Source organism: Contarinia nasturtii, unplaced genomic scaffold (genome assembly GCF_009176525.2).
Source record: "Contarinia nasturtii isolate CC-2019 unplaced genomic scaffold, AAFC_CNas_1.1 Cnas_scaffold_4311, whole genome shotgun sequence".
NCBI classification, from domain to species: Eukaryota; Metazoa; Arthropoda; class Insecta; order Diptera; family Cecidomyiidae; genus Contarinia; species Contarinia nasturtii.
In genome coordinates, this window is record NW_022201606.1 from 1319261 (window position 1) to 1346605 (window position 27345).

Below are 27345 nucleotides of genomic sequence, written 5' to 3' on the forward strand. Positions count from 1 at the left end.
AATAGTGTTTATTTTATTTTGTTCAATGCACATCTTGAACTGTTTTTGCTCGTAAAATGAGTCATTTCCAAACATGCCAAAACAAAACATATCAATTGCATAGCAAATACCGGCCCAAATTATTCGGGTTTCACGCTTCGCTCTTGTACTGTTATTGGTAGCATAAACTTTTGTCATTATGACACAAAGTTGTGAAATTGAAGCTGGAAATGTGAGCACAAAAAATTCACGATGCGTGAAAATAAATAATTTGAAAGCGAGTTAGTTTTTGTTTTTAACGTGACCCTGAGTGTCACAAGCAGAACGACAAGTAAAAGAGAGAAGTTATGTTATAAAAAAAAAGTGCGCATTCCTTATGGTTAACTTGTAAACTCTTTGGAGAGACGGTAAAAAAAATCGCAACTCAGCAACAGGACAAATCTGCCAACAAACAATTGGAATTGTTGAACTTTTTTTTCTGGTGGCTGCTTGGTTGTTTGCAACTACATACGAACACATTTTCAAGTCGGTTAAACACGTTCATCGTTCCAAGTTTTAGCCAAGATGATGCATGTGTAGATAATAATGACAGAGACACACCGAAGCATCGACGCACACAAATTTCGGAATCTATGAGCGAATACGTTTTTCATCAACTTTTAGCTCACAAAAGTGCTATCATAAACTCTCTCTCATGTGTTAATAAAGTTGATAACAACATGTCTATCAACTTGAAATGAAGACATGCAACAAATTTATGACTTGAAACAAGCAGCAAACAAAAACTGCCATACACACACAATGTTTGGATCATGTTCGCGTGGATTTATTCTGCCACTCGCAAAAGTAAATTATTGCCATTGGGGTTATTCAACACTGTATCGCAATGTAACAAAATACTGAAAAATCGAGCGAATTTTCAAATCAAATGGACCAACGAAAATCACATCGAATGTTTATCATTTCGAATATTACATCTCAACAAATGAAACCGCAATTTGAATTTCTGGATATCTTGGCTATGGAATGTATCTATATTATAATTAAATTATTCAAATACAATTCAATTGATCGACTACGATTCGTAATAATTATACCATTTGCACATAGTTTCATGTGTGCATCACCATGGTCTCGCCAAAAGAACAGCGATGAAAGTTCAATAAACTCTAAATTAAATCTGGGTGAAAACGGATGAAAATTGCATCTACAATGTTACTTTAACATTGTTCAACACTCAGTGGTACGTTTCATGTTATTCAGAGAGAGAGAAAACGCGTTCAGCTGAATTTCGCGAGCACGTTCATGATTAAAACTATCTTTGATTGTTTAAAATAAAGCGATACGAAAATAATGCTCTGGATCAATGTAGATTTGCAGTGCACTGCACACATTCTGTTAATTCAATATTGATACAAAAAGAAATTGCAGAAAAAATCAACATATTCTGTGTATCTAACAAATTAAATGAATTGTAGTATATTTGGTGTTGAATATATTCGATGTTATTATCAAAGATTTGTTTGGAACAATGCCAAAGCAACCAGTCAAAGCCGGAATAGCATATCGTGTGAAAATTACCCGTCTAAATGTTGTACACATTCAAGAAGTTTGAATACCATTTTAGATGGCTGGCAACCGACAAGGGTGTTTCGAGAATCCCAACGAGAGCGCATACAAAAGAAAGCGTAAGAGCAAAGCAGAAATAGCGCGTCAATATCTTAACAAAAGTTTTTGCATAATCGATATTCGATTTGGAATTTTGCGTCTCGTGGCCTGAATTCAATTCAAACATGAACCTTGTCTATGGCAGCGACAACGTGAGCATGATATCTGTATACAACCGGGTGATATACCTTAGCAACAGTCTTAGTGTTTCGAATTTATTAATAAGTGTTCGTCAAGAAATTTTGACAAATTTACACATAAGTCGAAGAACATTTCAATTGGAGGGGTGAAACCTTAAAAAGAATCTAATGATAAATGTTTGTGTTTTAGAGTTTGGAAGTTTTTTTTGTATCCCTGTCGTAACGAATGATGAGGAAATGGCGCTTGAACAAAAACACGTATTCAAGCAAATGCTGGTATTTTCACCTGAATGAAGTGTCATAAATCATAAGAGAATTATTTGCCGAAATATATTCGTACAATTTCAAAAATTCAAAGCGATATGGATGAAAGTAATGAAAAAATATATAACATGGTACACTTAATTTCAAAACATTTGTTCAGCGCGTGAAAGTTTGAGTACGTCTTCTTTGCTTTCAATATTCGTGCGATCTAACTGAAACAATATAAATGTGTCGGAATTATGAATTTTAGTCGAAATAAAAGCAACAAAAACGATGCTGACACCTTGACAGCAACTTTCCCTATTGGAATCATTCTCGTTCTTCTCTAGAAAATGTTGATTGCATAAAAAATAATTGCTTTACACATCCAGATGTTACTTTTGATGGCTTCGACATGCAATAACAGAAAACCACCGTCACACATTTTGTGCAAATAATTGTGTTTTTGTGCGTTCAACAGGTTTTCCAACAAAAGATGCTGTCAACACACAAAGGATTTCATTCTCATGCTCATTAATATATGAATATACATTTTTCTATCCACGATTTAAAACTCACTCAATGCAAATTTTACGCTTGCAACGAGAAAAATAAAGCGAAAACCAAGGACTCAAAGATGAAAACAGAAGTGCAAGCAGATTTCTTACAAAGTAAAATCAACACAATGAAAATATAAAGTTGTTCGCTTTGACGAGCTTTTAATCACTAATTTGCTTTAAGAGATACATGCCCTTAAACGACACGCGATCAAAGCATCGTGAATGTCTATAATTTTAATTAATTTTAATGCTCTACAATGAATTGAACAGAGCGAATTGTTTGTTCTTTTTATTATTTCGAAAAATAGCAGACCTGGTTGACGCAAAAGCCAGCATTTCAATTCCTTTATTTCAATCTCACCTCTAACATTTTTGATTAATTACTTTCAATTAACCTTATCAAATAGGGCTTCTCTTCACGCCTTTTGCATTCTAAAGCATGGCTTTTCAAACAATCACTTGACGCAACTGCTGGTTGACGCAACGAAAAAAAAAAAAACAATCGTTCATTTATTTAACAAAAGTATTGAAAATGTAGTATGTTTGATGTTTGTGTGTGGGTGGGTGAGTTGCTTGGAAAAATTGTTATTTTCACCGCAATTTATACAAATTGATATTTCACGGGCGGCGAAAGAACTGTACCGCATTACCCATCAAAGCAATAGTGTTTACCGAATAACAATAGATGTGCTGAAATTATTTTCTCTGCATAAATAAAAATGCGGGACTGCACTTGGCCTAGAATAGATATGAAAAAGAGACCCTCTTCATCCATCGGAAAATGGAACGGAAGCGTATAACAACCATATCATGTAATCCATCTGCAAAAGTAATTGCGCCTTAAATTACCCAGAGATTATTTACTAGATGGTAAAAATGGAACATTTTTATGTCGTTACGACTGACGAACCAATTTCCATTTCATTTTGACTTTTTGGGAAAAATGTCTTCTTTCGACGCTCTTTTTTTCATAATGATTGCGCACTCTATCGATGAAATAATAAAAAGCGGCTCAATTTCAAATTGTGTTTATACACTTAAGGAATTTATAAACCTTACTCTAATCGGCTTAATTTAACTTTTTGCAACGATCGGGCAAAAACATATGGCATAGACTGAAGAAAGCAAAAAAGAAAACCAAATAAGAAACAAAATCACCCACAGATGTGACGGCCGTCACAACAAAAACCAAAGAAATCGTCAATAAAATGCGATAGAGAGAGAGAAAATGTTGATGCCGCAAGAAAATTCAGTTGTTTTAATGAATTCATAGTTAATTGCAGCAGTTTATGTAGATGTGAGGCAAACGTATAAATATTGTCATTGCTTTCACAGCGCACAATTTAAATAGCATTAAAAGCTTGGCTAGCGGCCCGAAACTAAGTTCTTTAAGAGTTAAGACATAGCAATAACGACAACAACATTTTGACTGGGAAAATGAGGCATGAGAAAGCTTTGAAGCGCACGCCAAATCTATTGGAGAAAAAACCGGAGAAAAACCGAGCAACGATGTTGTCTTTGTTACACACGCATACAAAACATATAGACAAGCAAACCGAGCACATTTTCCAACATCCATTTCCATTCCATACGCAACAGTGTCGGTGTTGTTGATTGAATACGTTCCACTGAAAATGTATACATTCGATGTTTTGTGTGCTGGGACTGAATTCAATAGCTTTTCCCTTTCTCTTTCCCTTTGCCTTTCTCTTCTTCGCCTTCTGTTGCTGCTGGTGTTTTTTTCCTCATTGTTTCCATCATCCGTCGAAAAACAGCTCTCGGGCTCAAGCCAAGTTTTGCGTGCCAACTGGAAAAATTCTGTATTCAGTTCTGTGCGAACGTCGAACGGTACGCACAAAATTGATGGTCGCAGTCAAAAAAAAAAAAAAAAAAAAATACGGGACTCAAACGGTCGTTTTCGGTTTCATCATTTAGTTTTCATTTTAACTCACTTTCAGTTAAAATTGATGGCCATTCGATGTCTGTGGCTTTATCAATGGGTAATTTAAAGTTTTCCAACTTATTTCGGAGTTTGAAATTCGTACCGTGTTTTTTGTGTGTGACAAAGAATAAGGAAGAAAAAGAAACTATTTTCGGAATTGATGTGATAATTGAATTTATGGTTTCATCGAGCAGAGTAAGCGAAAGTTTTGCATTAAGTGAAATAAGTGCTTGGTGAAAAAGATACAAGTTTGATTATTTTTATGTGAAAAAGGAAATCAAAAAAATATTATTGGTGCCGTTTAAATTTTAATGCATCCGGAAAAGTGGAAGAAAAATAATATAAATCATTTTGTAATTAAAGTTGAATTAATTGTAATGTGTCAACTCCCAAACATAAGAATATGAGCAAGAAGAAAAAACAAGGAGTTTCAATTTGTTGAACAATTTTGTGTGACCATAATCATTCGAATACATTCATGATACGGTCGTTATGTGTGGCCATCACTCAACTCGTTGTAATCCCCATATGCATTGTTATTACCTCAATTACACGAATGAAATGGCCATTCGGTTCTGTACGGTTATGTGTGAAGTGTGTTCACAAATTGAACGTAGATTTTCGCTAATCGTAACATTTTGTCGTGTGTCATAAATTCGTCGAGCTGTCACTTTGATAGTAAATCTATTGCAATTAAATTTTTTCCTTGGAAAAATATTACATTTATTTATGCGATATAAAAGAGAGAGAAAAAAATTGACGACTTCAAGTTGAAAAGAAAAACAGCTCACCACCAAAATGAATCATGCGATTTAAGCGAATGATGAAGTGCAATACACAAAAAAACACGATATGAGCCCGGGTAATGTCTGCGAAAGAAAATTCAGCTGAGCAAGAAATTGTTGGACACATTAACAAGAGCATTTCATTTCGTCAGGCATTACATTGAATCATCAGCACATACATATCGCTAAATTATCGTATTATTCATTGTTTCAAAAGGGCAAGTGTTTTGTGTGTGTTTGTGTGTGTTTGTGTGTGCTCTCGTTACAAATGTTTTACCACCAACTGGCTCAATTCCGACAGTGTTGATTTATTTCCAGTTTTCCGTTCGATCCATTTAAAAACTAACACTGAAAATATGGCCAAATTTCCCGTTTCATTTTCAAAGCGCCATTCTCGTCATCATCGTGGGACCTTATCACTGATATAAAAAAAAAACCGTATACATTGTATGCGTTCGATCGATTAGATTCGACAATGTACATAGCAACAAAAATGAATTCTGCTTTTACGGCAAAAATCCCGAATAAATACAATGCCAACTATTTCCTTAATTTTTTTTTCCATTTGATATTGTGCTACTCCAGTACCGAACGAATCAAATATGAAATCGTTCAATGCTTTGTAACTTTTTGATATAAATATATATATATTCATTGTTAACAATAACAACAACCACAAAAATCAAATTAAATTGCTGGCATTAGAAAAATAGAAATCACATTCCATAGACATTTCATTTCGGCCATAAAGTACGATGGAAGAACGCAAAAAGCAAATAAACTTGAATCAAAAGAAAGTAAACAACTAACGAATGTGAAAAACAAGTGTTAGATAAACATTTACTAATAGAATCGATAAACATAAGTGGTGCCAGTCAAATGCACACGAATAAAATGGCAAACGAACGAAAAAAACCAACAACAACAACAACAATAGCACAGGAAAAGAATCAACCAATGGCATAAACATCGATAACATTTCATTGTCGACCAATGATTACAATGAAAATACTCATGAAACGACAGTGTGAAAGTGATGAATGTGCTCAGCACGCAGTAAATAACATCAATATGTGTCTGCGTTTGTATTCTGTGTGCCTCTTTGTTTGTATTTGTATATATCGATAATGATCAAAAAGCTGGTCAGTTGCTTGCTATATCATCGAATGCTATGCGAATGAATAGCGAAAATTGATTGACATTGCTGTTGAAATGTGAAATGCCTAAGTGTAATCATCTTTTGAGGCAGTTTGTGTGCATGCATTTCCCTGCTCGTTACACGATCAACACCGCTTTGAGAGTGTATACAATTTCAAAAAAACCCAAAGAAACTCGATACTCCTTATGTGGAATTCACATTGTGGATCATTGGTTACATTCATTCATCTTCATTGAGATGGAATTCCATCCAATACGAAAAACACTCGATCAAACAATGTACATTGTACATACCATTTTGTTTTGTTCGAGATGCAAGGCATTCTTGTTCATGGCTTATCGCTAATCTCTATGATTAGTTCGTTAACGTTTACTTTTTTCCACCAACAACTTATTTTACGTTTTATTATCTGTGTGCACATAGAAAAAAAGGGGTTGATGTAAATGATTCTGGAAAAAATGATGGATGGAATTGTCAGTTACTCTTTTTTTAGCCATCAATAATCTTTAATGGACCGATACGTATTTGTAGCACAATCTCTCATTTTATTGCCACACAAAAACCATATAATTGAACATTTTGATAAACTATATTGCGATAAATATCAAACTGACCAGAACTTCTCTCGATGGTTAATCGATTTTTTCCTAACACACACTTTCTCAACACAATGATTTTGTCGGCTCAGCCGTTTTTTTAATTCTTGCGTATCGATACGCCTATTCAATTTTTATGATGGAAAAAACCACATCCTGCATACAATAAGAATTAGAAACCAAATTGAGTGTGAAAATAAAGTAAGAAACAATCATATTTATGACAAAGCTGAATTCATGGCTACTCTGGCAAAAAAAGAAAGACTATTAACTGAAACGCATCAGGCGACGCTTTTAATTATGCATAGTCTGGTTTGCAAACTTTGATTTAACATGAGTTTGCGTGCTATATTTGGTGGATGATTTCCAGCGTATCGTTCATCTTATTCAAAATTCAAGCCGAAGTCTTTCACAGATGTTTGCCATCGATAAATTTACTTTCCAAATATTTATCCAAAGTTGAAAGTGAAAATTTCCAATGTAGAAATGTGAACTTTTGGCAAATTACAAACAAAGTTTCGATTAGCATCAATTTTGTTGAAAAGTATTGTCTCAACTCAAGACTGACGTACAGAGTGCAGAGGGGGAGACAACCACATGAAATTCAATCGATCACAAGGCCACATTAACTTAGTACATACTTACAAAACAAAAAGTCTACATTTCCTCCCAATATTTTATTTATGTGAATAAAAAGCGTAATCCATCCACATTGAACGCGACATAATTCCACTAATGATGATGAATCTTTCCATCGGAAGGAATCTCACAAACGAAACAATTTTCTTTGTTTTATTTGCTTCGTTTTTTTCTTACTCGCAGCTTTATCTTTGATGATCCACAGCCCATATAAATTTAAATCAACCAATATAAAGAAGCTGCAGGCAAAATAAATGGAAAATCAATAGGCACAAAATCAACATCCAGTCGCACTAAATTGAAACACGATTTTTACCGAGTGTGAAAAATCCAAACAAACGATAAAAACTTTATCGCGGTCTTAGATTTGTTTAAATGTATACAAACAGATTAGACACCAAAAATGTACTTTGGTCGGAATAGGCGGCGAAGATTTTTATCGGTTTTTCTTTCTATAGACTTCTATTTATTATCCCCTTTTTTGTTGTATTATCCTATCCACATGAATATAAAAGTGAAATAGAATAGAAAAAACGAAAGACAAAGGGCAAATGATTGGTATATAAAGATTATCATGGATTCTCCATGTCTCACAAAATATATTCAGCGATGAATTGATGTGGCAAGAACAATTATGTTTCGTCGTTTGCAATTTTTCTGTTGTATTTTTTTCTTCTCTTTTTTGTATGGAGTGCAACAAAGCCACAGAGTTTATGAAATACTCCGATGCACAAAAACTATATAAAAAACAATGTATATATCATAATTGAATGCGTTGTTACATATTTCCTGTGACCTTTAATTCCTTTCAGTAGATCGGATGAGCTTCGACATCCGTTTCGTTCTTTTTTACTACAATGCGAAATGAGTGGCCGGAAAAAGGATTCGGTTTTTTTATCGTAAAAACTTTCACGTGCAGTGAAAAAGTGAATGTACAATTTGCCATGTTAAGGTTATTACAAATTGCTCGAATAGTGATCAATTATAATTGTGACAAAAGCGATGCAAGAGCAAAACGAATTGAAACACAGAATAGATAGAAAGAAATTTATAAAAAAAATTCAATCAAGTGTCAACAATCTGAATAATGTATATTAGTGCAGTGCAGCGGGCCAATTTAATTTAGTTATTTCAAGTTGTCTGGTGTGAGCGTTTGAGCGCAACTTCGACGATGTCAGCTTACGGGTAAATATGTTATATGTTTTTATTAATTCTTTTTCTTCCATCTTTTAACATTCATGTTATGTGTCAATTGTGTATACTGAAACGTAATTTTATTGTTCGCACCAATCTGTTGATACTGATGCCAACACATTCAATCGATTTCCGCTATTCATTCTTTTCTATCGCATATCGTTCCGTCTACAAAGTCTTTTATTACATTTTACCCGTATGAATCGGGGGTTTATTTTATTGCCGTCAGATGTGAAATTGTTTTAAATTGATGTTTTTGTGCACCCCTAATGTTATTCATTGTTATTCGTTTGTCACGACTTCGAGAGTTGAACTTTCGGGAGTTTGCAATCTGGTAAACAAAAAAAAAATCACAAACTGTGATATGCGTTCCATATACTGATGGTGTTGAGTCAACACTGTTGACCAAACACCAAGATTGAGATATTAGCTTAGCAACTGAAGTTCTTTGTTGCGATTTTGATGGTTTTTTTGCGTATCTACTTTGATACATTCGACGAAGCGTATGGATGTGTTTTTGAAAGTGAGCTTTTTAATCAAATTAGTACAGGAAATCAAATATGCATTGTGAACTTCCCACGCCTGCACACAGTTTTTTTCTCATTCTATTACTACTTCAGTGCTCGATTTTGCTCCATCGTCCGTTCATCTTGTTGCTGATGGTCGGAAGACTTTTTTCCTCTTTTATTTTTTTTTTGCCCTTTTACTTGCTTGCAATTAAATGAAAAATCCAGGCGTTCGTCTTTGTTATATGTTTTTTTTGTTTCTGCTGCTGAATTTTCTTCCGCTTTACATGAGTCATGAAATGAATGCCATATTTTGCAGTCTGTCATCATCATAACCATAAAAACTTGTACGCTCAACGATTTTATTTTGTCGGCTGCTGGGCGTTGCATACCTTTTTACTTTGCGTTCTCATTGTGCACGTTTTTTTCTCGCTTTTACATCAGCCTCACTTTCATCATCTTCAAACATAATCTAAATAGGAACACAAAATGACCGGAACCACCGCAGATACATGGCAAATGAACATTTTTGCAGCATCATCTTCTACCTCACGCTCTAGATGTTTTTTTTAAATTGCCACTTAATTAGTTTAATTATATTGAAACCAAAGTGTATGTGCACTATTAAGCTGCAAATTGAAAATATATCTCCAACAAGGTATTTAAGAGCATTTAAAAAGTCATCGGAAAGTACGGCTATTAAGAATTTGGCCATTGAATTGGTTAGAACAGCCCGACTTTCACTGCGAATTTATCGATTTTGATACAGGTGAGATTCGTAAATTCAAATCGAAATGGCATTTCATTTATTTTATTGCTTCAATGAGCACATCAAAGAATGTGCATTATTTTGGGGTAACAAGACGATTTTGAAATTTCGATTTGAATGTCGAAATAGTATTTTGGTTTGAAATGCCGATTTGATAGATGTGTTAATAAACCGATTCATCCATTTCGTAATTCGAAAACGAAAGAAAAGTAAAACAAATAACTTACGGTCATTTGTTTTGTTTCGTGGCCTCCGACAATGTATTTCATTGCGAGATTTTTTTCTTTGTTTCATTTCTTGTATGGTGCCCATAAAAGAATCTGTAAAATGGTCGGGAAAATGATGGGTCGACATGAAGAAGCTATGAAGTGAGAAGTGTTCTATTGGAACGAACCCATGTTAATAACAATGTCGAAAAAGGAAAATATATTATCTACCACGTATAAATGTGGGCAATGATTGCCCTTTTTTATATCGAAAATATCCAAACGTCGGCTTGGATTAGATTTTTCTCATTTTACTGGTCGTTATTTTAGTAGTTATTGTCAGTTAAATTGTCAGATCTTCTTTCATTTGTCCTCAAAGTTATCAACATACATGGCATCAATTCAAAATGTCCATTGCATTCAGAGTCCATCATTAAAAGCTAATTTAAGGGACGATAAATGACAATAATTTCACCATAGCCATTGAGATGCGCAATTTTTTGCTCATTCTCTGCTGCTTGGCAACCTATATACCTTTTTCGTTCAAATAAATCGCTTAAAATACGTAGGTGAGGTTGTGATTACTTGAAAGAAAATAGCCAATATTGCCATTATATTGCTGTCATTTGCTTGATTGTCAAATCCGACAGCTTATTATTCGTTGGAAAAATATATACCACACTCAACAATTCACGTTATTGAAATATATATAAGATGAAAATCGTGTAAAAAGGAAAAAAACCAGCCAACAAGGTTGACAATATGCTGAATTTACTTTGTGGAAAAGATGATTCTGTTGTTTCCGGTCAACGAAATAAGTTAGTGGATGAAACCTTTCATGGTTCGCTTAATCTTCAAAAAGGATCACTTGCTACTTTGCATACATCTCCGTTTTTCTCTGTAAATTTCCATTTTTTTTACTCGAAATAAAGGTGTAGCCGTAGTTTTGAGGTAGATATGTTGCTATGATGTTACCAGTGCAAAGCAATTTAATCGAAATGTCACTCTATGTTTTAGTTCCTTGGCTTATCATCAATTTCAATGTAAAAGGCCACCTGTTGCGCAGCGAACAATATTATACTCCATCCACATAGAATCAATCTCATGCGACGCAACCCAAAATACGGATAAAATATAAATAACACTATTACATCGCTGTGTACTCAAAACTAGTAGCTGTTTCGCTGTCACTACGCATTGCCGTCGGTGTAAAGTCTATCGCTTTCAATTTTAAAGGATTTCGCAATGAAGAGTCACATGATAAATGGCGCGGATGTACGTTTATTTGAATATTGCGAAAAAGTCTCAAAGCTTTTTTTTACATTCGAAAGATTGCATCCATATCTCTTTCAATATGCGTTGGAACTTTGATTTATACACCTGTTGCTTATTCAAGCACTCAAAATGTCTATCATGCGAATGAATGAGCCGAAGGAGGACGGTTGAATAAGTGTATGTTTATTCAATTTAATTCAATAAGTTCTTATCCACACCTGTGAATTTGTGACCATTTGTTGCTAAGTCAAACACTTTTTTGGTGATAAAGAAAAGGAATCTGATTTGAGAAAGAATTCCTGTCAAATAAATTCAGCACGATGGTCAGTTTTTTCTCTCTCTTTTTTCCCATATAAAAAAAAAACAATCTTATTAAAGGCACAAGTGTGGCGTCAATGTGGAGTTCAATGGCATTTTCTTCGTGCTGAATAGAAATGGATAGTGACACGAAAATTAGTTAACTTCGTGCAAGATGATGTCAACAAACATGAAATCAATTGATGCCATTCAGATGTATGAAATAGACGAAATTCCAATGCGAAATTCTTTAACTCATAGCAGTAATAATATATGGGTTGAACAGCATCTTTCTTTTCATTCTGAAATGCACGCTTATAACGTCATTAAATTAATCTATTTTATTATGGATGAGACAGTCACATACGCACGCATTAGCAACAGAAATATCCGCACCAACCCCTTCCACCAACCAAACGTGACACATAGTGGAATTGGCCATTTGTTATTCGATGCTATCAAAAAGAGCTAATCAAATTTAGTACGTAATGGTTTGGCCAAAGAGAGCCAATCTTTTCGGTGAATGTCATTTGGTGAATTTAACAACCGTAAAATAATATACGTATTGCTTCAAACTATAGATATATATTGTGGTGTTTGCAGCATAAAATCAAAAATTACCGAACAACTATGATTGTGCTGTCATTTTGGTGAATGTGCCAGTGGAAAAATGGTCGGGTAATAAAATATCGAATTGCACACAAATGTGCGAACACACAAAGCATTGAGATTGTGTTGGATGCTACTCATTTATTATCATCACTTTGATTCTTTGTTCAACGAACAGGCGATTAAGTGTGTTATCAATTTAATCCTGTCACCAGCTACAATCAACACGTCCATTGATTCAATCGTCTTTGTAGCTGTTTTACCCATTGATTTTAATTTCAGAATTATCACCCGTCGAACGTATTGGGAAAATGAAACCCACACAAACGACTTGGAACGTGATCTCGGCTTAAATTTCGTTCGTCACATCTCGTTTATTAATTCGTTGTGCTTGTGATGTGATTGCATCATTCGTATTATTGGCTACAGCATTCACGATGAACAATTGAACACCTGTTGTTCCGATTTTCATCTAAATCTCGTCATGTCAAACAATTCCATCGATGAACACATCACGGCGTCTATGATTTCATTTTAAATAAATTATTGGACACTGAAGCGTATAGCTTATGCTGTGAATAAATATATAACACCTGCGGCTTTTTCGCACACCCAACACATCAATTTATTGATTCCCTCCATGCTTTAGCATTCAAAAGGCTCTACGTCGAGAATTTATTGGGAAATTTGCCATTTTATTTTAATTTCGCGAGAAATTAATTTAAAACGGTGAGCAACAGACAGACACCAGATTGTTACTCAGTCATTAAAGCATAAATTGCGATAATCACTAAAACGTTTCAATGAAGAAAACCTGAAATAAAAATGAACCCCTTTTGTTAAACTCACGTTCGGTCGTTATAATCAAACTTTAATGCATCGCTCGAAAAAATATGGGGAAATAAATTGAAAGTTTTTTATGCGTTTAATGCTCCCCTTCTGAGAGATATTTTACTCAATTCCAATTGAACGCATTTTTCTTCTCTTTTTTTGTTGCGATTGGATTACGGTATGTGTAAGTGATGCTAATACGGTGGCGGTAACAAAAGAAAATTTTATGAATAAGAGTGTCAATTTAACGATTCTCAATATGAATGAGACTATCGATTTTTTTCTCTCTTATTCTTTTCATTGAGTTTTACCGTGCAAATAAGTTGACTCGGAAAATTCGCATCTGATTGGCACCAAGCATCTGTGAACATACCAGAATGCCTTTAAGCTTCTCCGAAGAATGCTTTTCACAAATATGCTCACGACTAGAATGCCAGCAGCGATGGAATTCCAATAACAACTACAATAAAAAAAGTGAGACAAACAAGAAAGAGGAACAATCTCAAAGCGTACAGGAAAATAACGATATTTTCCATAATATGATAAACACATTCAAAGGACGACTACGACTCTCTACAAAATATCAATACCATGGGGACAACATAAACGTGCGTGTTCGTCTATGGGTCGTTTGTCGATATTTAATTTATTCAGATTTGTTGTTTTCATCTTTCTTCCTGCGCTCTGGTTTTTGTCTTGGTTCGGTTTTAGTGGCTGTTGTTTCTTATGTTAGTTTAAACTATATATGCAACAGAATCTGATGAGGTGTACCGATTTGTTATGCAAAGTACCGAGCGATATTGAAAATGAGAAAAATATCGCCAAATAGATTATATTTCCTAGAGATTTAAGCAACAAAAACAATGGGAAAAAACCAGATCAGTGTAGATTAAATTGAGTATTGCAAGCACCGGTGCGCTGTTTTTTAACTACGAATATATCATGCTCTATTATTTCTCGTTATTTCCAGAAGTTTTTCTTATCAAACATTGTCAGAAATGTTTATTTTTCACGTGAAAAACTTACAGTCTAGAAGGAGTCATTGCATCGATGCTACACATTTTCGTACATTTTTGCAGTGCACGCTTTTAAAGCGATAAATGGTGGCGTGAAGTTTATGACTGACAATCAGGATAGAAACAATAAATTGTATGAACGCGTTTAAAATAAGTGGTGCGTCTCAAACAATGGATAAACGAAGGATAACCGTAAATAAGATCGTGGAAAATTCGCATTTGTTCGATTCTCCGTTTAATTTGCGTTATTATTTTTATGGAATTTTCAACAGCTCAAATGTTCACGACCTTCTCGTTAACACCAGCCAATTCGTCCTGAAGAACATTTTGGGAGGGAGTTTTCAAAAACGTTATTGTCTTGATGCAATTTCCGCAAACTTTGCCATACAATACATGCTCGATAATCTCTTTCGTTCTGAACTGATGGCAATATACACATTCAGGCATTAAATTTGAATTTATTAACGTCAAATCCAATTTATGTGTCGAAAATAGCAGCAGTCGCCCCCACCATAAGAACCATACAAAAATGAAACAAATAAAATTTATATATGTTATTTGAATGCTTATTTATCAGTTTTCATTGCAGACAGTACGACGGGGAATCATAAATATTTATCTTCAATATAATTCCAATGCGTAATTCGTTTTCGAGTGGGTGGTAAGATTGGTACTTTGTGCACGAATGATGCGAATTAGTTGAGAGCCAAATGTGTGTAGTTGTAGTTGTATGCTTGCAGTCAGAAAATGTTGCAAATTAAAATCAGAGGAATTTTTGTTTTGAATTTGTCACAGAAATATTATGATTATGCTTTCCATTGAAAATAAAATAAAATATGTGCATCGAGAAAATTTAAAATTCCAGACAAATGAAATTTGATATATGAAATCCGTCGGTCGTTGTTAATGCAACATCATTTTTGCATACAACGGAAAACGATCACGAAATTTTGCTTATTCCTTTGATGCAAATAATTCACAAATACGAGTTGAAATTCCCAAAAGGAAGAAAATTTTTAATGATATTTTGCTAAGATTTGAAGAGTCATTTAAGTGAAAGCATGAACATTTCATCTGTTAATTAACTCTTATTTATCTGAATATTTCATAGAGCTCACCGAACTGCATCGTATTTTTCCAAGCAATAAATGCTCATTTTGAAAAGTTTCACGAACTTGGACTCATGTCAAGCTGGAATATACGCACAAATTACCGAGAGAACTTAATGCGGCAAATTTATTTTGCAAAGCACCAAATTCACATAAAAACCAGATAGTCTGAAAATGAACGATGATACTAATGCATGGCTACGGCCATGGCATGCATCAATTTTATTATAAATAAATTTCATGAATTAAGATCATATGCGGACAAAGTTTTACGGATGTTTCGCTTTCGTTCTTAACTTTATGTGAAATGTTTCAGAGCCCACTAATTATAAATTTAGTAAGCTGACGATTGTTCACACAATTCTTTCTCATTTGCGTGTGATTGGACTCGAGAAATATATCGTTCATTGCGGTTCATTGCATGATGTCATTTAATTAGTTTTTCAGCATGTAGACCGACTTTTATCTAGTTCGTCGACAACTTTTTGACATTGAAGTGATGCAAATATTTGCCATGCATTCATTGATTTGTTGGGAAATTCTCATGTTTTACCATATAAAGTGATACCCAAGACAAATATATATAGTTACTATATTATCAGTATGGTCATAAGTAGAAGATATTTCATGTAAAAACCGGACCTAAATGCATTTCAACTAAAACCAAATTCAAATTACTTGTTTACGATGACATAACTTGGACTATTATAAAGAAATAAATTTGCCCTAATATTTGTTGGGTTCGGCTTCCTTTTCCATCCAATCGGTAGCTGGTAGCTCGTTGCCAGTGTTATTTATTTCCTTATGGAAGGACTTACCATGACAACGCACATAACCATTTGGTCCAGAGACTATATTCGATTGTGTTTTCATTCATTAGAGTCGTGCGGTCGAACAATTCGTTGACAATTCTGTTGCATGTCAACATATTTTTGATATATATCAAATAACGAAATGCCAAAGGCATTGAAAAGGGTTCTGAAATATGCTGTACACATTACCCTGTGTATATCTATCATAATAGCTTTGGTATAATGAGTTTTTTTTTGCCATGGATTTAACCAGTTTTGTGTATTAAATTACAATGGAACATAGTCAGGCGCGATTAAATTCAGATTAAAAGAGGAATATTGTTTTTTTGTTTATATAGCCCCAGTAATTCTTTAAACCGTTCACGCTTGGCGGACGTGTTCGATGTTCACGCTGTCCAGTTGTTTCTCAAACAAAAAGAATTTAATCTTGTTTATCCATGTTGATTTAATAACGCTAATGGCATTGTACACATTGATTATATTTACTGATATTAAATTTTCTTTTTACATTCCATTTCAAATCACAATAACTATAGCGACGCAAAGACACATTTTTTTCTCTTAAGGACAATAAAACAAATTATAAATTCATCAAATTACATCACGGGGATTACCGTGAAGCGATTTTTTGTTGTCATAATCATATATATTTTATTGGCCGTTTAAATATGCTTTAAAATAAACCACAATATTAATAATAAAAAAAATGTTGTGTAACATAAAAATGGTTGAACTCATAAAATCAGGTGCAAAAATAAAGGTAACCTGCGGTAGGCATACGTCATCAGTAGCACAACGACTAATGTGTCGAAAATGAGGAAAAATTGCTCTGAAAATATGACTCAAACGAATATTATTAGGTAAACAGTAAATCGTTTATGTCGTCATAAGAATTTAACGCTAAATTTAATTCGAATTTGTAACACGAACGTGTCAGCGTATCAGTGATAATTTAATTGGGATTCAAGCGTCTTTTCTTTCACACACCAACACATATACCCAATCAAAAGTGGATTGCACACATAACGAACATAAATAAGTCATTGTAATCAATTTACAGTAATGAAATATTTATGAGGCGGCAACAAATGTGTGAATAACCCGTTCTTGGGACCAAAAACACATTGACTTTGTAAACGACAAGCAAACCATACTAACTGGTGTAAAAAAAATTTCAAAGAAGCATTCAAAAGTCCATTCAATGTAATATGTATGGTAATGAATTCGGTGAAACTTGCAAGTTAACACTAAATCAGTATATAATTGAGAAAAGTTTTTACAATCACACACTAACACAATTTATGAATGTTTTTTATTACAGTTCTTAATTAAATGAGGCATTTCGGTGGGAAAAACATGAATAGGACAAAGATAAATTCTATATCACAATATCGCTATTCGGTTTCAGTAGTTTTTCATATTTTTGCGAGAAATTAATAAATACCGGAAAAATGACAAGAAATCGACCGAATCATTAATGAAATTCTGTTTTTCAAAATATACAATTCTTTTGAAACTTTGTGAGAACTTTAAATAACTCTCGCCGTAAATACCATTAAAATGTTATTTGTACAATTTTCATGAGAAGAAATAGTGCTTACTTATAAATTGCCACTTGATGATGCTGGTCAGATATGCAGCGGAATTCTGCATCTGCATGAAGTGTATTTTCCAGCTAATAATTTTCTGTTAAAATTCTTTGTTTACTTTGTTGCAAGGTTCAGTACACCGATGGTGAAAGCCGTGGATTTTTAGTTTCTGTTTTCTTCAAAGAGTATTTAAAAAAACTTAAGTTTTCGAACAATTGTTCGTTTCATTTTCCATTGTGTTGAGACTCAATCTCATTTAAAGTCAGAATTTAAAGCCCTTGCACTACTTGCGCGTGGTTTTATTAGCATTTTAAATAAAAATAAGTAAACATTGTATGCTTAGTCTTTATTTAAAAGTGTGTTACTTTGAGTACAAAGCAGAGTGAAGCGAACCAGAAAGAAGCGATGCTTCGAACAGCCAAATATTTATGTTTCCAACTTGTTTGTTTAACGAATTTCTAGCTCAATTGGGGTTTTTACTTCATTTTTATTTCCACATTTTACATAACATGTCGAAAAATTGTGTTTTTCCGTAATTCAACTATGAAAAGTTCCACTTCAAAAAAAAAAGTTGCACACTTCAGTTTCTATGCTTTTTAATTTTGCTTTGTAGTATGATGTGAACCCAACCAAATACAAATTGCCTACATTTTCATCCATAGTTGTCCACGTTTTATCGCATTTTAAGCACCAGTAGTTCCTCTATTACTTTGAAATATGTTGTTGTACATGGAATTGCTAAAGAATGAATATTCCAAAATCATGACGCGGACATGTAAATGCGTGCACTAGCAAACATTCTCATTTATATGGTTCATTCTAAATCAACAGTCTCTCAAAGTTATCCATCTGTGAAAACAAACCGACGAACATCCATTTATTTTCCGTTTTGAGTGTGCACTGAATCCCAGCAGAGAAGCGGTCATTTCACATTCGCCACTTGAATCAACAACTCAAAAAAAAATCGGCCATTTTTTCGTATTTCGTTTTCCATTCAAGCGAATAAATTCATCAAATTTGTTTCACGTGACAGGAATCATCGTTTAAATTGTTTGACCACAATTTGTGGTGAAAAAACTGTTACTATGGTATTCATATTTTCTCGCAAACGGTATGCGGTTGAACAAGCGGTAAAATTCATTGAATAATTACATTTTAACTATTTTGTCAACGAACAGCCATCTTAAAATGGCGTGAATGTGAAACATTCATAATCATGTTTGGCAATCATTTCGTTTTTATTTGACACTTTTCATCCGTTTATTACTTTTATACCGTTGTGGCCGAAATGGAATAAAATGCGTCTGCTTTTAAACATTGTTTTGTTTTATTTCTTGGTTAACACCGAAATAAATGTACTTTTATGCAAAACAAAAGTAAGTTTAAAAATCTACTAAATGTCTTGTTTGGCAACTGCTTTCAATTTCGAGTTGCACTAACAAACTTTCGCAAAAAAAAAGTTTCACCATTAAACTTACATTCACAAAAATTGGAGCCATTCGTGCATATTTTAACCAAATTATGTGAAAAGTTTTTAAGTACGTAATTAACTAATGTTCATACTTCATACAGAAAAATAGCAGTTACCAATGGAAACTTTGCGAAAAACAGTGCACTCTGCATGAAAAATAATTCATTGAAATTTATATCATGATAGATCGATCCTGAATTGTTTACTTACATTTTAGAATGCTTCATTAAGTGCCAAAACACCTCATTGAATTTTTTATCTTTATTAAAATATAAAAGAGACATATTACATTTCGAAAGTATCTATGCTTTATTTTCGATGATATTGTGCATTCAAAGCTTTGTGACAGGTTCAAGGTTTTAAGGAAACAGCACCGCTGACGCATGAACAATTTAGAATATTTGAACCCAAATGTGCAGTTCAGTGAACTATTTGAAAAAAAAAAGAGGATTGGCAATGAAATCAACAAAGTGAAATCAATGTCTGTTAAGCATTCGAAATCCTTAATTGTTTCGTTTGCATTCGAGTAAGCCCATTAAAAAAGCACTTCAACAAAAGCGCTTAAATACGATTGTATGCACAGCAAAAAAGGCACTACGTTTGTCGCTGTTAATTTTTTTCATTTTACTGTGGAAAAAAGCATGAAAAGCTCTTTGATTCGCATTCTCTTTTCATTTGTCTCGCTGAAATAGATTTTGACGGGTTATTTTTCTTTGGCTTTTGTTTCGAAATGTACCCTTTTTTGTGTCTAGTTTTGCATACGGAATGCACATTGTGCTATTATACTTCGATTTTTCCATTTGTTGTCAAGTCGCTACACATCTTGTTGTGTTTCTTTTTCTTATTGTCTTACCATCACCTCTTTATCGGCTGACTGCTGTGCGTTTCATACATATATTTAAACACGTTTCCATGTTGTTCAAAAATGAACGTGAGACCGACTCGATGACTCGGTGAATGGTGTACTCATCGTGTCATAGAGTACTGCATGAACAAGCACATTACATTGAAAAATGAAGAAGAAGAAGAAGAAGAAATAAATGGCGACAAAGTGAAACGTTTACGATTACGGTCGATTACAATTGCCGTTTAAAATTCTTTTCAGTGTTCGACTGTGTTGAATATGGCAATAGAGCACTTTTGCACACCAAGACTCAAGGCAACAGGCCTCATATAAGTACATTGTAAGAATCTTTGCACTACATGCAACGGAACTGCGATCGGGAGGGTCACATTTTTTCACCCATTTCAACTTCTAACTTGAAAATAAAATATTATTTTGTAGCTTGCGTGCTGCTGTTTCAGCGTGCGATTGTTGTGTTATTGAAATAAAAGAAAAGCATCTGCTGTGACAATGTCTCCACATGTTTTCCGTGTAATTTAATTTTATTCCGTTGCTCCCGCCATTGCATTCAAGTATTTAATGTTTGAATTGAATTTTTATTCACTGTTTCATTGAGTATATTCATATTGGTGACTATAACTGACAAATAATGGAAGCGATCACTAATGAAAAATACTTGTTCGTGTGCTGTGCGAGTTTCGCGTATTTTAAATGCTGATTGTTGACTTTTTGAAGCTTTGACGAAGTCAAAACATCATCTACGAGCAGAATAAACATACAATTCTTTTCTTCGAATGACAAATGTAGACCGAAACAAAAATCAACAAATTGGGGGCGTACAATATATGCACATGTGTTTATATGTCATCCAAATAAGAATTCGTAGGTGGAATTGCCTCACAAGCAGACACAATATTTATGTTGAGTTGAATATTGTACTTCTGTTTTATGTATGTTCCAAATGCCATTGACGTCGTTTTTTCTGCTGGCATTGACGTGGTTTTTTTTTTTGATGAAAAATCTAAAAGAAAAATACATCAAATATCTGACTCCTAAATTTCGTATTTTTCTCGCAAAAGTTTGATGGATTTACATTAATTTCGCCATTTTTGCAAAATTCTCAACTTGAGAATGTCAATTGAATTGCGCTTTTCCAAACTGAATATCATAACTCATAAAAACGTTGTCGAAATCATATGTTTATCATAAATAATTTCGTCGTAATAAGAATAATTGACGATGCAGTAAGTTGAGTACCTATTCACTGTATTAAGTGAAATCATATTTACCAATCGAAATCTATCATCATTAAATCGGATTTGATGTAAAAAAAAATAATGGTTAAAATATGATGTACAAACGCATGACGATTTGCGTGTGTTTTTGTTGAATTTATATATGTTTTTAATGAATAAATAATGGCATATCGAGACAAATCAAAATATGTTCATCTCATGCATATAACGTGCATTGATTCATGGTAAAAGCTTTGCATTCAAATGCATTGCAATGTTAACATGCACCAATAAACTGTATGTAAATGACTGAAATACGTCAAATAAACACAAACATGAGTCTCTGCACGAATGCATTCACAACATCGAACGAAAAACATGGCTATACAGTGTACAGTGGAAATGGTGGTATTATGTTGTGCTGCTGGGTGTTATTTTAACACTCATGTCATGTTTGATTACTATCATTTTTTTCCCTATCAGATATGTTTTTGATGATACCGAAGAATGAGCAGGATCAAATCGAATGTAAATCGTCATTTAATTGAAGTATTACGGAAATGTGTAGCAAATATTCATAAAGGAGATTTGTTTATGTGCTGAAGAATTCAAGTATTGCAGTGCATTCAACAGAATTTCTAATTTATGTAAACAAAATAGAAACTTAGACACAAAATGGATGCAAACCAAATATTTTGAAGCAGTTGATGTTGTTCATCGGGAAAATGTCCATTGAAATTTATTGGATTGTCTACTCGAATTAATTATTGTATATTGATTCCAGTACATGGTTGCTAAACTGATGAAAATGGCAGTAAATCTGAAGCGTCGTCTTTTTTCACTATGCAGTTCAATGTGAAAATCAAATTCTGCCTTCGCCATCCATTTCACCTGTATAAACAGACACTTGTCAGTGATTGCGTCATTCATTGTTTTTGGTGTTTGTTATAGAACAGCATCAATACATATAGCTCTTAGTTAAGACGGCTCAACAGATCATTCTCGAAACTATGTACTAAAGTTCTGTTCAATGCTTATTCATTTGACTTCGTGTCAAACTGTGTTCTAGCCGAATAGAAAAGGAATACCAAAAGACTTCGAACGATTGAAAGTTAATTGAAATACGTAAACTATTTGCAGAGAAACAACAACAACAACACAACGAATATTGATACAGGAGCTGGGGAATTTGAAATGTGCTCGCAGCAGAATTAACTATTTTCTTCTCAGAATCTGTTTGGAACAGAATTTAATCGCAACAAGTTTTACAATCTTGAAATTTGTAATTAAGACTGTATATCGTGAAATATGTTCCAATCTTTGATTGAAATTTTCCCGCTGTGTAAGTCAATATGCATTCCAGAGCTAGTAATCAATTCTGATATATACGCATGGATGCGCATATGATAACAATTTGTTGTGATAGGCAAAGTATCAACATGTAATATGAAAAAAATTGTTTCGTTCGTTGTTTAATTAAGCACAAATTGCTGTGTGATATGTCAACAAAATTGCTATCAATGTAAATTATGTAATATGTTCCTTTGATTAAACAAAACCTCCACCGCCGGGCGATTCGAAATTAAAGCGATTCGATTGCCTGCATTATCTGGAGTGATTGATTGCTTTGGGAAGAATGAATATTATATGTGTTTGTATTCATATTTGTTTTCCATGTCTTACGGTTGAGCGAGAGGATGTTTAATACTGCAAATAAGTGGTAACAGGTGCAATTGCTCAACGTACTTATCACAAGTTTTGGTATAAGTGATTAGCTCAGCACTTAGCCAACTCAATTTGAGATTGATAGACAAGCGCTTTCGATACGATTTCAGTTACGTGTCTTTTTGGAGAAGAGTTTTACAGTATTTCATCAGCCACATAGCTAGCTTTTATCGTAAATTATCTCGTTCAATCTGCGAACATCTATTTTTCTTAGCTCTTCAACTAAATGGAATTTAATTTCAGTTTAAAAGCAACACTCTCAAGTCACTCATGATGCCGAATCGAATCACTAAATTATTCAGATTGTTATAAATGAGCCTCATAATCATCATCAACGCATATCCTCAACGAAAGCAAAACAAAACCAATAATAATAAACAAACCAAATAAACAAAATAAAAAACGATGAAAATTTTTACGAATTTATTCGATTTCACTTCAAAAAATCGGTAAGGATTTTTGCATTCAAGTGAATTCGTAGTGTATTAGTTTTGAAATGTGGATAAAAAGAAGCAACCATAGATTCTCGACATTTGGATCAAATTAGCGCAACTGTTTCTTTTTACTGATATACATATAGTTAAATGTCTATACATTCATAAAATATACATAGTGAGCATGTTCTTAGCACCGACTCATTCAATAACACATACATATATCTAGCATTTATATCTATAACAATACACAAAAATGTTTTTGTCTTCATTTTGCATTGCCCCATGATGATACAACACAAAACCTTAAATGTCAAACACAGCATTACATCGCAGTTTTGGTCGTTCTCCTCCTACCTCACGATCAAAATCAGATTTATGCGTATTTATTCCCTTTTGTTACGTGCAAGGTAAACCGATTATTGTGCTTAGATTTTTACATAGCGATAGTTGTAAACCGTAATTCAGCCCATCGAACTCACAGGCAAATCGAATCATTGATAATGTAAATGTGGCAGAAAAAAGTCAACAATGACCATTTTATGGACACGGATAAAATGCGAGGGAGTTTGTTTTTCTGTCTTGTGTTTTTGTATGGCATTTGGCTTCCATCAAACCATTGAATTGCAAATGTTCGACTAATGACGTACGTGTAGACCGATTAAAACACTCTCGTTGCATAGTTCATAAAATAAAGTGCATTAAATGTATGACCATTGCGCCCACAGAGCTTATTGAAACATGATAAAATCCTGCTCTAAATGGAATAAAAAGAAAGTATAACTAACGAACATCAAATCATGGTATGCTTTGCATTTTAGTCATTTCGATAGGAAGTATACAACGGAATGGAACGGCACACAAAAGAAATGAATTGAAAAGAAATAAAGAAATGTCAATCTATAAAATCGCTGCATGAATATGCGACTCAGTCTTTTGTTCGCGTCGACATTGAGTGGAACAAAGAATATATCATTATTATTTCCGCGTTGAACAACACAAAATCCAATTGGCTTATGGCGTATGTTGTGTTGCTGGTATCGTGTCAAAGTCCTTGACGTTGCTGTCACAAGTGATGTTTGAGGTAACATTTTGAAAGGAAAAAAAATATGATAGATTTTAACTGATCAATACACAGAATGAAGAACGTGAAAATGGAACCAAAGAACAACATCGTTACGCTTCCTTTCCACTTCACTGACTCCTTTTTGTCGGTATAAGGGAACAAACAGCGGGGGAAAAAAGACTTGTGAATTTTGGTGAAAATGAAACAATGCCAAAATTAATTCAAATGAGATTTTTCAGCGTTTGATCCGGCAGGTTTCTTTCTTCTCTGCAATGATAATATTCACAAATACACACACATATAGACAGACACATGCATGAATAATTCGGTTGTTGTGTGATGGATAAATTCATGCTTGGCTTTTTAGATTATAAATTGTCGAATGGCATGTGCATCGTTCAAGTTGAGCGACTTCGAGTAGAGCATATTCTCTCATTTTATGTATGAAATTGAAATGTGTACTTTTTTTTGTTATCGTTATCGCATCAAATCGAGTCCATTAAACTCTTTCGATGGTAAATGCATTCATGTGTAGTTTGCCATTGTGGAATTACATCAATCTTAATCATACATGATTTTGATTTTCGTGCGCTCTGGCCACACATTAGTGTTTAAAATAAAAAAATGTTTTTATGGCTTCAAATTTCGTATTCATTTTATTTGGCTACTATTTTTGTTGATTATTTTGTTGTGACAAAACAAAAGCATTCAGTTTACTAATATGCCTGCTGTAAAGTCCTTAGTTCAACACCAATTATTATTACTTAATGCCCAATTGCATAGAACTTGTTGGATTTTCGCTCTAGCAGTTCGTTCAATTTAATTGTCTATAATCATATGAGAATCAGTCCTTTTTCATTCCATCATTAATCATAATGTTGTTTTTGATTTTACAGAATGTTGGGTGGTGTGGCTGGTCGACATATGTCGACGAGACGAAGAGGATCGTCGCCTGCAGTTCGCATTGGAAACAATCTAACACTTTCATTGGATGAAGCCAATGGCGCGCCAAAGCTACCGCCTCGAAGACGACGGTAATATAAAAAAAATATATTATTTAGTTAAAATTTAATTTTCATCATTTACAAAGAAAGTACCGTTACCCCATTCAGTTATTGTTCTTAACAAAGAAAATAAATAAATTCATTTTTTCTCATTTTAGCGCCGTTACAACAATGGACCACAAAAGCTGTGCCCTTATACAAACGAGACTGAAACTAGGTGATATAATGTAAGTAGAGTGCAGATTTCTTCTATTTTTACAATGTGCAATGCAACTCAAAACAAACAATCTCGAACATCTCGAAACATTTCAACAGAAAGTTGAGAAGCGTGCCATCTGTAGAGTGACCGACGCAACTTTTGCTGAATGTGCTTTTTGCTCATCACATTTTTTCGTTTTCAAGCATTGCGCTGTATCGTTCATCTCGAACTACCCCTCCGAACAAAAAAGCACCGAAGCCAATGTTTATATTTACGTTTCAAAAATAGACGACGCATTCAATTGAGGTAAACAAAATGTGCAAATCACAAGCCTCAATTCAAATTATTTAGATAAATCTTTGGTGCATTTTTTATTGTTGTCTCGATGCAAGTTCTCATGTGAGGAAAAGTAAATAAATAATAAAAGTTTGATAAAGTGAAAGTCGTTTTATGTTGAACAGTGCGCATGTGCCGAATATGTCAGAAAGTGTTAAAAGCATCGCATGTTTTATTAATTTATAAATTCATCGGCAATACAACGCCAATTTCATGAGATAAGCTTACATTTTTTCCTTTCTCAATTAAGTGACATGAAACATTCAAAAGGCATAAAATGTTGAAACACTCGTCCATGTGCGCCCATAAGAATAATTGCTTTCGAAACGAAAGAAAAAAACATTTTGCACCATGTAAAACTTGATGATTCAAAAGTTGCTCACAGCCGCCTATGCGTTTCATATCAAGTTTTTGTGAAAACAGGAAATCCACTCTCATCAGCCTTTGTTATGCATAAATAAACGCCACACCAAATAAATGATAAACGCCTCGCTGTTGCTGACATGCATCATGGGATATGTGCCGAACATTGTTCATTAGTTCAGATTGTAAACTTTAGACTTCAAGCAAAATTTGAACGCTGCAACTGACAAAAATGACACAATACGAAAAACCGTTCGAACCAAGTACAATCTATATAAATGTGTATGTCATAGAACAGTTGTGATTTCCTTTAACTCGGTACACTTGTGGATGAAGTGTCTCTGTGATAAAGCATTTCACCGCAATCTAAATAGAATGTGCGTTCATGTGAAATGCACAACAGAACATCTTCGTCGTATCGATAAAACGCGTCACAGTAACACAAAGCCTCACATATACAATTACACTCGCACAGATGTATTTAATGAATGGAGCTTACACTTTTGTGGCTCTCTTTTGCTCAAGCAAACACAAGAGATGGATCAAACGCATGGATGAAAGTGAATGAAGGAGTGGGCAAAGTTTATCGACTGCAAATGTACTGCCACTGACTGTGGATAGTTGTCAAAGCGCGCACCAAATGCCATTCAATTTCTTTATCAAAACCACTAGCGCCAACGAATACATAACAAATACAGCTGGCGACCAAAATATAAACCAAAATATTCCCTCTTCGTGGAATCA

At 33.9% G+C, this 27345-nt stretch overlaps 1 long non-coding RNA gene across 1 annotated transcript; it reads left to right on the top strand.

Annotated features, from left to right (window-relative positions):
* Positions 1–8540: 8540 nt before the first annotated feature.
* On the top strand, positions 8541–25935 carry LOC116350819. Its single transcript, XR_004202054.1, has 3 exons — positions 8541–8896; positions 25596–25733; positions 25862–25935. It is a non-coding gene; the product is annotated as an uncharacterized LOC116350819 (long non-coding RNA).
* Positions 25936–27345: the final 1410 nt, after the last annotated feature.